The 8,291-nt window shown below is 40.6% G+C and overlaps 1 protein-coding gene across 2 annotated transcripts in view; it reads left to right on the top strand.

Moving 5' to 3' along the window:
- Positions 1 to 2,158: 2,158 nt before the first annotated feature.
- LOC126191290 (26S proteasome non-ATPase regulatory subunit 10-like) overlaps positions 2,159 to 8,291 on the top strand; it is a 46,532-nt gene continuing 40,399 nt past the window's right edge. For both annotated transcript variants that reach the window (XM_049932105.1, XM_049932104.1), the window contains exon 1: positions 2,159 to 2,224. The gene's annotated coding sequence lies outside the window, so the exon portion shown is untranslated. The remainder of the gene's footprint in view (positions 2,225 to 8,291) is intronic.

The raw sequence follows: 8,291 nt of genomic DNA, 5'->3' as shown, positions 1-8,291 counted from the left end.
TTGAAACAATTTGGGAGACAGAAAACATACTGGCCGATTGGAAAACTGCAATTATATGCCCCATCTTTAAGAAGAATGATCCCCTTGTCTGTGATAACTACAGAGGAATTGCCCTACTCGATGTCACGTATAAAATTTTGTCGATGTGTATACTACACAGACTGATTCCCATAACCGAAGAACTGATTGGGGACTACCAATGTGGTTTCCGCACTAACAGATCCACTTTGGATCACTTATTCACATTGAGACAAATAACTGAGAAGGCATGGGAATTTAATGTAGATATCCATATTCTATTTATAGACTTCAAGAAGGCCTATGATAGCATACACCGACAGACACTCTTAAACACCATGAAAGAATTTGAAATACCATTAAAATTAATCAAATTAGTTAAAATGTGTTTGGAAGAAACCATATGCAAAGTTAAGACACCTGCAGGAGAGACTGAAAATTTTAAGGTGTACACTGGACTGAGACAAGGGGATGCCATCTCACCTATTCTATTTAATATTACCTTAGAGAAGATTGATAGAGAATTCACCAAAACTAATCCACAAGGGATCCAACTGCAGGGACAGAACATTACTAGACTTGCTTATGCAGATGATGTAGCCTTAATAAGCACTTCAAAAGCTGAATTAATCAGGATGATGCAAAATTATTACAAAATAGCTGAGAAAGCTGGACTTCATGTGAATGAAGAAAAGACAGAATATCTAGTCATAAGTAAAAAACTCCAAAAGAATACACCACTGACCGTAAATGGTCTCACTTTCAAGGCAGTTGACCACTTCATCACTTAGTACTGAATTCAAAATCCGTTTCTATCAGTCAACTATTGTACCTGTAGCATTATATGGATGTGAAGCTATTACATTCAGGAAAAAAGATGAAGAAAAACTGTTGATATTTGAAAGAAAAATACTAAGAAAAATATTTGGACCAATCTTCGATGAAAATGTCATGGAGTGGAGGATAAGGAAAAATGAAGAACTACGGGAGCTGTACAAACATAGTACCATTGTGGAAATGTTAAAGAAGAGAAGACTGAACTGGGCTGGTCATGTAGCAAGGATGCCGGAGAACAGACTACCCAAAATAGCATCCACTAAGAAATTAGAAGGAAAGAGAAGAAGAGGAAGACCTCGAATTAGGTGGATGGAGAATATCCGGGAAGATGCAGCTAGGATGGGCATCAACTCTGATTGGACAACAATTTCCCTGGATAGAAATAATTGGAAGAGGCTCGTAGAGCAGGTGTATGGTCGATAAGGCCTTAGCCACGTGTAAAGCAAAAAGTAAAAAAAGTAATATTTATTTTTATTATCTTGTAATTTTTATCTTGCTTTGCCACCACAAGAATTATTGTGTTTCTTATTGTTCTTGAGTTTGGAAATTAACGCACGCCAAGAAGGCGTTTTAAATAAAGTGTGTTCAAACTTGAACGTTAGTTCTTTCCTGATGACCGCAGGACACTAAAACATCCATTACAGCCTGCTAGTCTCTAAGATGGTGCTCGCTTCTGACGCTAATAGCTGGTGAGAGAAGGACAGCTGTCACAAAGTTAAAGAATTTTAAAGTTTTGTGGCATTATGTTTTTTCCTCCATCTTCTATATTCGCGAAACTCGTCTGGTGACTCCAGTAACTGAGGACAGAGCCCGCAGTACTCGCTACGTTCGTTTCGAGACAGACACAGTTCATTTACATGCGTCTTATAATAGCAAACGCCGCACTGCAGCACGTCTTCAAGCACAGAGGTGTCGTGGTGTCTGTCCTGTCCTTGGAGGTTAAAATATAGCTTACTTCATACATAAAATAGATTCTATCCTAGCCTAACCACCTCGATCAGGTCAAAAACTGACAACTGAGATAGGACGCACTCTGACCCAGCTGTCGGCAGATACTACCGTGTGACCTCTGGCGACGGCCTCTGAATACCGTTGGCGGAGGCACTCTGACCGCATCCTAATTGTTATCGCGCGCCCTTGGCGCCTACGGTGTGAGGCGTTGCGCAGAAATGTAACGAACGTCAGACGTGTGCAGAGGTTATCGCTGTGATGGTGGCGGGCGGTCGGGAGCAGAGGCCTGACTGAGGGCAGATTGGGTGGGAGGATGCAGCCACGGCAGCGTCAGGCCGAGGGGGGCAGGGGGGGGGAGAAGAAGTCTCGGCCGGCCGCCACTGTACTGGCTGTTTCGGCGCGGGACGGGCCGTATCCGGTGAGTCTGCGCCACGCGTGTGGTGTGGTGTATGGTGTGGTATAGTGTGATATGGTGCGGCATGGTGTGGCGTGCTGTACGTGTGACTCCACTCAGTTTGGCAGGCTCCTCTTCCAAGAGTCACTCACTCTCTAAAGAGGTGACCGTGAAAATGAGGGAGACGAAAAGAAAGAACCGAGGCCTTTTTTTTCTCTCTTTTACTCTAGTTTTTTTCCAAGACCTGTAGAAGTCTTATCCGTTCCTTTACCAGTTCGCGTCAGCTACACACTTGAGCAGCATAATTTAAATAATGGTGTTAATGGCAGTAGTTACTACTGTTCTTGTCGCAAGTATTTTAACATGTACCTGGACGGATGTTTCTTTTTGTGTAAGCCTGCCGCATCAGAATGAAAATAGAAACGGTAGAGGCTTCTTCCGTAAAAAGATAATGTATTTCAACTGCATTTAACGTCTCGCAGAACTCACAAAAAAAAACTGTTAGATATCTACATCCACATGGCGAAATTGAAAACTACACTTAAGTGCCTGGCAGAGGGTTCATCGAACCACCTCCACAATAATTCTCCGTTGTTACACTCTTGAACAGCGTGCGGAAAAAAAACGAACACCTATATCTTTCCGCGCCAGCTCTGATTTCCCTTATGTTACTAGGATAATCGTATTTCCCTGTGTAGGTCGACGTCAACAAAATATTTTCACATTCGGGGGAGAAAGCTGATGATTGAAATTTGTTTTAACGATATCCTCGCCAACTTCCAAATCATGTCCTTGGCATTTCCTCTCCTATTTCTCGGTAACACAAAACGTGCTACCCTTCTCCATCGGTGTATTTTGTTAATCCTATCTGGTAAGTTCCCCATACCGCGCAGCAGTACTCCAAAAGAAATTGACAAGCGTAATGCAGACAGTCTCTTTAGTCGATCTGGTGCATCTTCTAAGTGTTTTGCCAATACAACACTGTCCTTTGTTTGCCTTCCCCACAACATTTCCTGTGTGTATTATCCAATTAGGTTGTTCGTAATGATAATTCCTAGACATTTATCTGAATTTACGGCGTTTGGATTTTATTGATTTATCGTGTAACCGAAGGTTAACGGGTTCATTTTAGCACTCATGTCGATGACGTTACACTTTTCATTATATAGGGTCGATTCCCGATTTTCGTACCATACAGATATCTTTTCTAAATAGTTTTACAATTTGTTTGATTTTCTGATGACTTTACTAGACGATAAACGACATCATCATCCGCAAATATCCTATGACGGCTGCTCAGACCGTCTCCTAAATCGTTTATATAAATAAGGAACAGTAGAGGTAATATAACACTACCTTAAGGAACACCAGATATTACTTCTCCTTTACTCGATGACTTTAGATCAGTTACTGCGAACTGTGACTTCTCTAACAGAAGATCACGAATCTAGTGGAGTAACTGAGACGGTATTCCATAAGCATGCAATTTGATTACTAGCCGATTTTGACGTACGGTGTCAATAGTCTTCTGGAAATCTAGAACCACGGAATCAGTTAATCAATCTGAAACCCCTTGTCGATAGCACTTAACACTTCGTATCAGTAAATAGCTAGTTGTTTCACAAGAACGATGTTTTCTAAATCCGTGATGACTATGTGTGGTCAACATTTTCACCAAACCAAGTAAGAATATGGATGTAGCTTGGATGTTTGATTTATTACGGTATTGACGGTAAATCACCAGCTATCAGCCAAGTCAAAACTAGTACAATCAGAATATGGGAAGTAGTCGCGTCTAAAAGAATGTCACACGCCTAACAGAAAAATAGTATTTACTATTCTCTCTGTCTTAGCACTAGGTAGCTGTGTATGTGCCTTCCAGTGTCTAGATGTGTTACTCGTTCACATTCAAAACGATGATTATTAAACAAATTGTTCCCGGTTGTTCGTTAACCGTGTGCTGCACATTCTGTCAGCAATTCGAGAACACCCTCCCTACATTAACAAAAGACAAGCGGGTGGCAGGAACTTTATATCTCTACCAGTCTAGCTATAACCTGTCTCTGCGCTATTTAATGTGCCTATGATAGCGAAAATAAATCGAGTAAATCAGATGGAAAGATGCTATTTTGGAAAGAGTTGGAATCTCCACAGGTACTCTAGACAGCTGCTCCTGCCACTTTCCCCTTAATATTTACTTCACTACGACCGTTTTCTCTTGAAAGAGGATACTGACCGCCATTTGTAAACACTGAGTCATACTTACAGCGCTTCAATACTTGTCAGGCCAATCCAACTTGAATACAGAAATTCCGATAATATGTGGAAATTGGAGCTACTGAGGGACTATTTTATTGCCTTTTGATCTGTTAGGCAGGCTCAATTTTCTGCTTAATTGTAGATGGAAGCTTCTTGAATCTCTTCCCACTAGAGCAGGTAATTTCATTCTGACACGTGGACTAGGAGTCAAAGTCCAGATGAAACTATTTTGGTGTAATGTATTGTGATTGTCTAAATCAAGGCTTACTTCGAAATGATTTTTATTGCCAGTGACAAAAGCCATTGAACAGTAAATATGTTAGGAAATAGGTGTAACAATTTCAAAAACCTTAAAAAGAATTCTGCAGGGTTGTCTACTTGACACAATGTTTTTACTGTTCGCTGTTACTCGGAAAGCCTTTATAAACCCTTAACTCACGAGGTGACTTTTCTGTTACGTATTCTACGACATACTGTCTCTGGGGCTTCTATGTTAACACTGAGACTTAGGGGGAAAATCATTTGAAAACTTTCATTTCGGTTATATAACATTTATTTTTACAATTACTTCAGTGCTGATTAAATGTTCTTCGACGTTTTTATTGCACTAAATAAAACCTGCGATATTTCACTTTTTATCGCCTAAAATCACTTACCGTCGTGCGATTTTTTAAGTAGTACACATAGACAAACTGTTAGAGGATTGAATTTTACAGTCCGAGAAATTATATTACCTTTGTACCATGTAAATTTTCACATAAAACTAAATTTTAGCATTTAAACTTGCAAATGAAAATTGCATTCGATGGGACGAAAAGAAAGTCTGCAAAAGTGACTTACCCCCCAGGTATCTGTATTCTCTTGTACCGATGGTAAGCAACACATTTTATTGGAGAAACAGGAAGGAGTCCAACAACATTGCCCTGAATTTGTTCCTGTGAATGATGCTCTTGTTCACCATCAGAATTGTAATCAATGGTTATTGACAAACCGTCGTGTTTATCCTCTGTTTCTTGACCTATGTCACTGGCATGCTCCCCTATTCACCGTAAAGCAAATTCCTGCGAACAAATTTTGTGCTATATTAAGAAAACAGGCAAGCAATCCACTAGGCACGGGCTAGGGGACCCCAAATGTGTCAAGAACACGTTCAGCAGCAAAGGAAGACGATAACTCCACAAACAGTAGAACATTACAGAGATGGCGATTTTAGGAGGGTAGGTGGTATACTGTAGCACTCCGCTAGAAGGAGAGCGATTTCGAAAACTCTGGTGTGGTCTCTCAGGCCTCATCTTGTGAGTTAAGGGTTTCCTTCAGGTGCAGTGACGCAGAACTATAATTCCGTAAGCAAACGCGGAGTGAAAATACGCAAAATAAGCTAACACTCTAGCCTTAAGATCAACACTGTGGGAAATACTTCTCGGCATAACATGCTAAACTGAGCTTCTTGATTAGCTTCTTTGTGTGTTCAGTCAGTTTTATCTTGTTTTCCATTTGAGTCCCAATGTATTTTACATATTCCGTTTCACTTCGTTTGCCTATTTCTGTTGACACCTGATCATTATGGCATGTCTCATGTAGCATAATATGAGTCGTTCTGATATTAAGACTCAAAATGTCAACTGTGAATCATATGTAATTGTTCAGCTATCAACTGACATTGTTTTGTAAGGCTGAGATTATACCTTTGATTAGTGTGCCTGTGGCAGCAGCGAACGTAATAGTTTCGGAACCGCACTTTAAAGTCTTTGGAACACCATTAATGTAGGTTTAGAAAGAGATTGGATTCATTACCGATATCCGTGGGACTTCACATATCATGTGTCTCCCGCCCTCTAACCCATGCCTTGTGACTCCATATGATTTCCATCATGAAGGTGAGATTCCATCTCTGAAGGAGAAATGCCATTAATGACACAATTTACTAGTTTGCCAGGTAGAATTGTGTGATCTACACACTCAAAGATTTAGGAAAGTACACAAAATATAGTAACAGGATACGATAACTAGCTTACCTTAACAACAAATTAGTTTGTCAGACTCGGTATTGCTTTCTCTGTGGAGAGATCTTATACCCAGTTAAATAGCCATTTTTTTTATCACGGCCGCTTTCTCATAGACTTTTGAAAGCACTGGAAGGAGTCAAGTTTCGCTTATCTCCAGTTTTACAGATCGTTGTTCCTAAGCATATGCAAGTCTGTTATGAAATAGTCCCCAAGTTTCTCACAGATTATACAGATAGCATAAGGATAAACCTATGAAATATGCATGAGATTTAAATATTTTACTAGAAGCTCCATTATGGTCAACATAATTACAGCCTTTTATATTCCCCTCTAGTTGCTGTATTTTTGAAACTCTTGTTGTTGGTGGTGCATGCAGTATCTACATATACTAGGTTGGTGCATAAGTTGGTAGCGCTTTTCTAACCATTTAAATTCAACAGATACACATAACAGAGACCTTAGTCAGCAATAATATATTCTCCTTCACTGTTTACAACAGTCTGCCAACGCTGGGGTAACTTTTCGATTCCACGACTGTAGAAAGACGTTATTTTTTAGGCGAAGATCTCGTCGAGCCATGGTCGGAGCGCATTTTCATCCGACAAGGAAGTTCCTTGAAAGTTGTTTGATACAGGACGGGAAAGGTGAAAATCTGAGGGCGCAAAATCAGGTGAATAATGTGGGTGCAGAATGAATTCCTAAACTATCTCCTCTGTGCTGTTTTTTTGTCACCTTACCAGAATGCGGGCGTTATTGTCGAGTAGCATCACTTCGCGCAGTCTTCTTTGTCGTTGTTCTTGGACTGCTCCTGAAAGACGTCTCAGCTGTTGACAGTAAATGTCAGCAGTGGCAGTTGCATGACATTATCTTTTGTGAATGCGAGCAGCGTGAGCAGCTCTTTGTACGAGGAGTTGCTGCTTTCTTTGGGCTCAACCATTCCTTTTTTTTCCTTAAGTTAGCGTAAATACACCAATTCTCGACACCAGTAACAATACAGGAGAGAAGTGGTCGGTGTTGTCCACGAACGAATTGATGACGAGCAGCAGAGATGCATATATGGCCACCTGCTGGTTTTTGTGATTTTGCCTTAGAGTTGCGATACCCATACACACGATTTTTGAGCCATCCCCTTTGCATAAAAATGTCACGCGACGGTGGAATGATCACAGTTCATTACATTCGCCGGTTCTCGAGTACAGTGATGTGGATTAATGTGGATTAACTAGTTTAAACAATCTCCATTGAACCCCGAAGGTTCTAAGCGCTTCAGTCCGGAACCGTGCTGCTGTTACGGTCGCAGGTTCGAATCCTGCCTCAGGCATGGATGTTTGTGATGTCCTTAGGTTAGTTAGGTTTAAGTAGTTCTGAGTTTAGGGGACTAATTACCTCAAATGTTAAGTCCCATAGTGCTTGGAACCATTTGATTTTTGTCACTGACGTCAAAACAATCCTCCTCAAAGCGAGAAAACCATTTTCTTGTTGTGCTCTGTCTCCTCACACGGCGCAAATTTTTCTGACTGCCTCCGCTGCTGTCACACCTCTGCTGAACTCAAGTAGAAGATCCTGTATGAAATGTTCCTATTTCTCTACTTGGCATCCCATTTTTTAGCGTCCACAGCTCCACTCATTACCTTCAAATGACAAAACGATAATACGTGAACTCAAATAGCAACAGTGACCTACCGATAAATAAACCGATAGCAATTGAACACCAACACGTAAAACAAGAACACTACAAACTTTTGCACCAGCCTATTACTAATGTTGAAACGTCCCCTTAAAAATTATAAAAGACTGTGCTTAAACTGACACACAATATTTTTAGC

The sequence above is a fragment of the Schistocerca cancellata genome, chromosome 6, assembly GCF_023864275.1.
Source record: "Schistocerca cancellata isolate TAMUIC-IGC-003103 chromosome 6, iqSchCanc2.1, whole genome shotgun sequence".
In the NCBI taxonomy this organism is placed as follows: Eukaryota; Metazoa; Arthropoda; class Insecta; order Orthoptera; family Acrididae; genus Schistocerca; species Schistocerca cancellata.
Note: the sequence above shows the minus strand (reverse complement) of the source record. Positions and strands in the feature narration are given on the sequence as shown.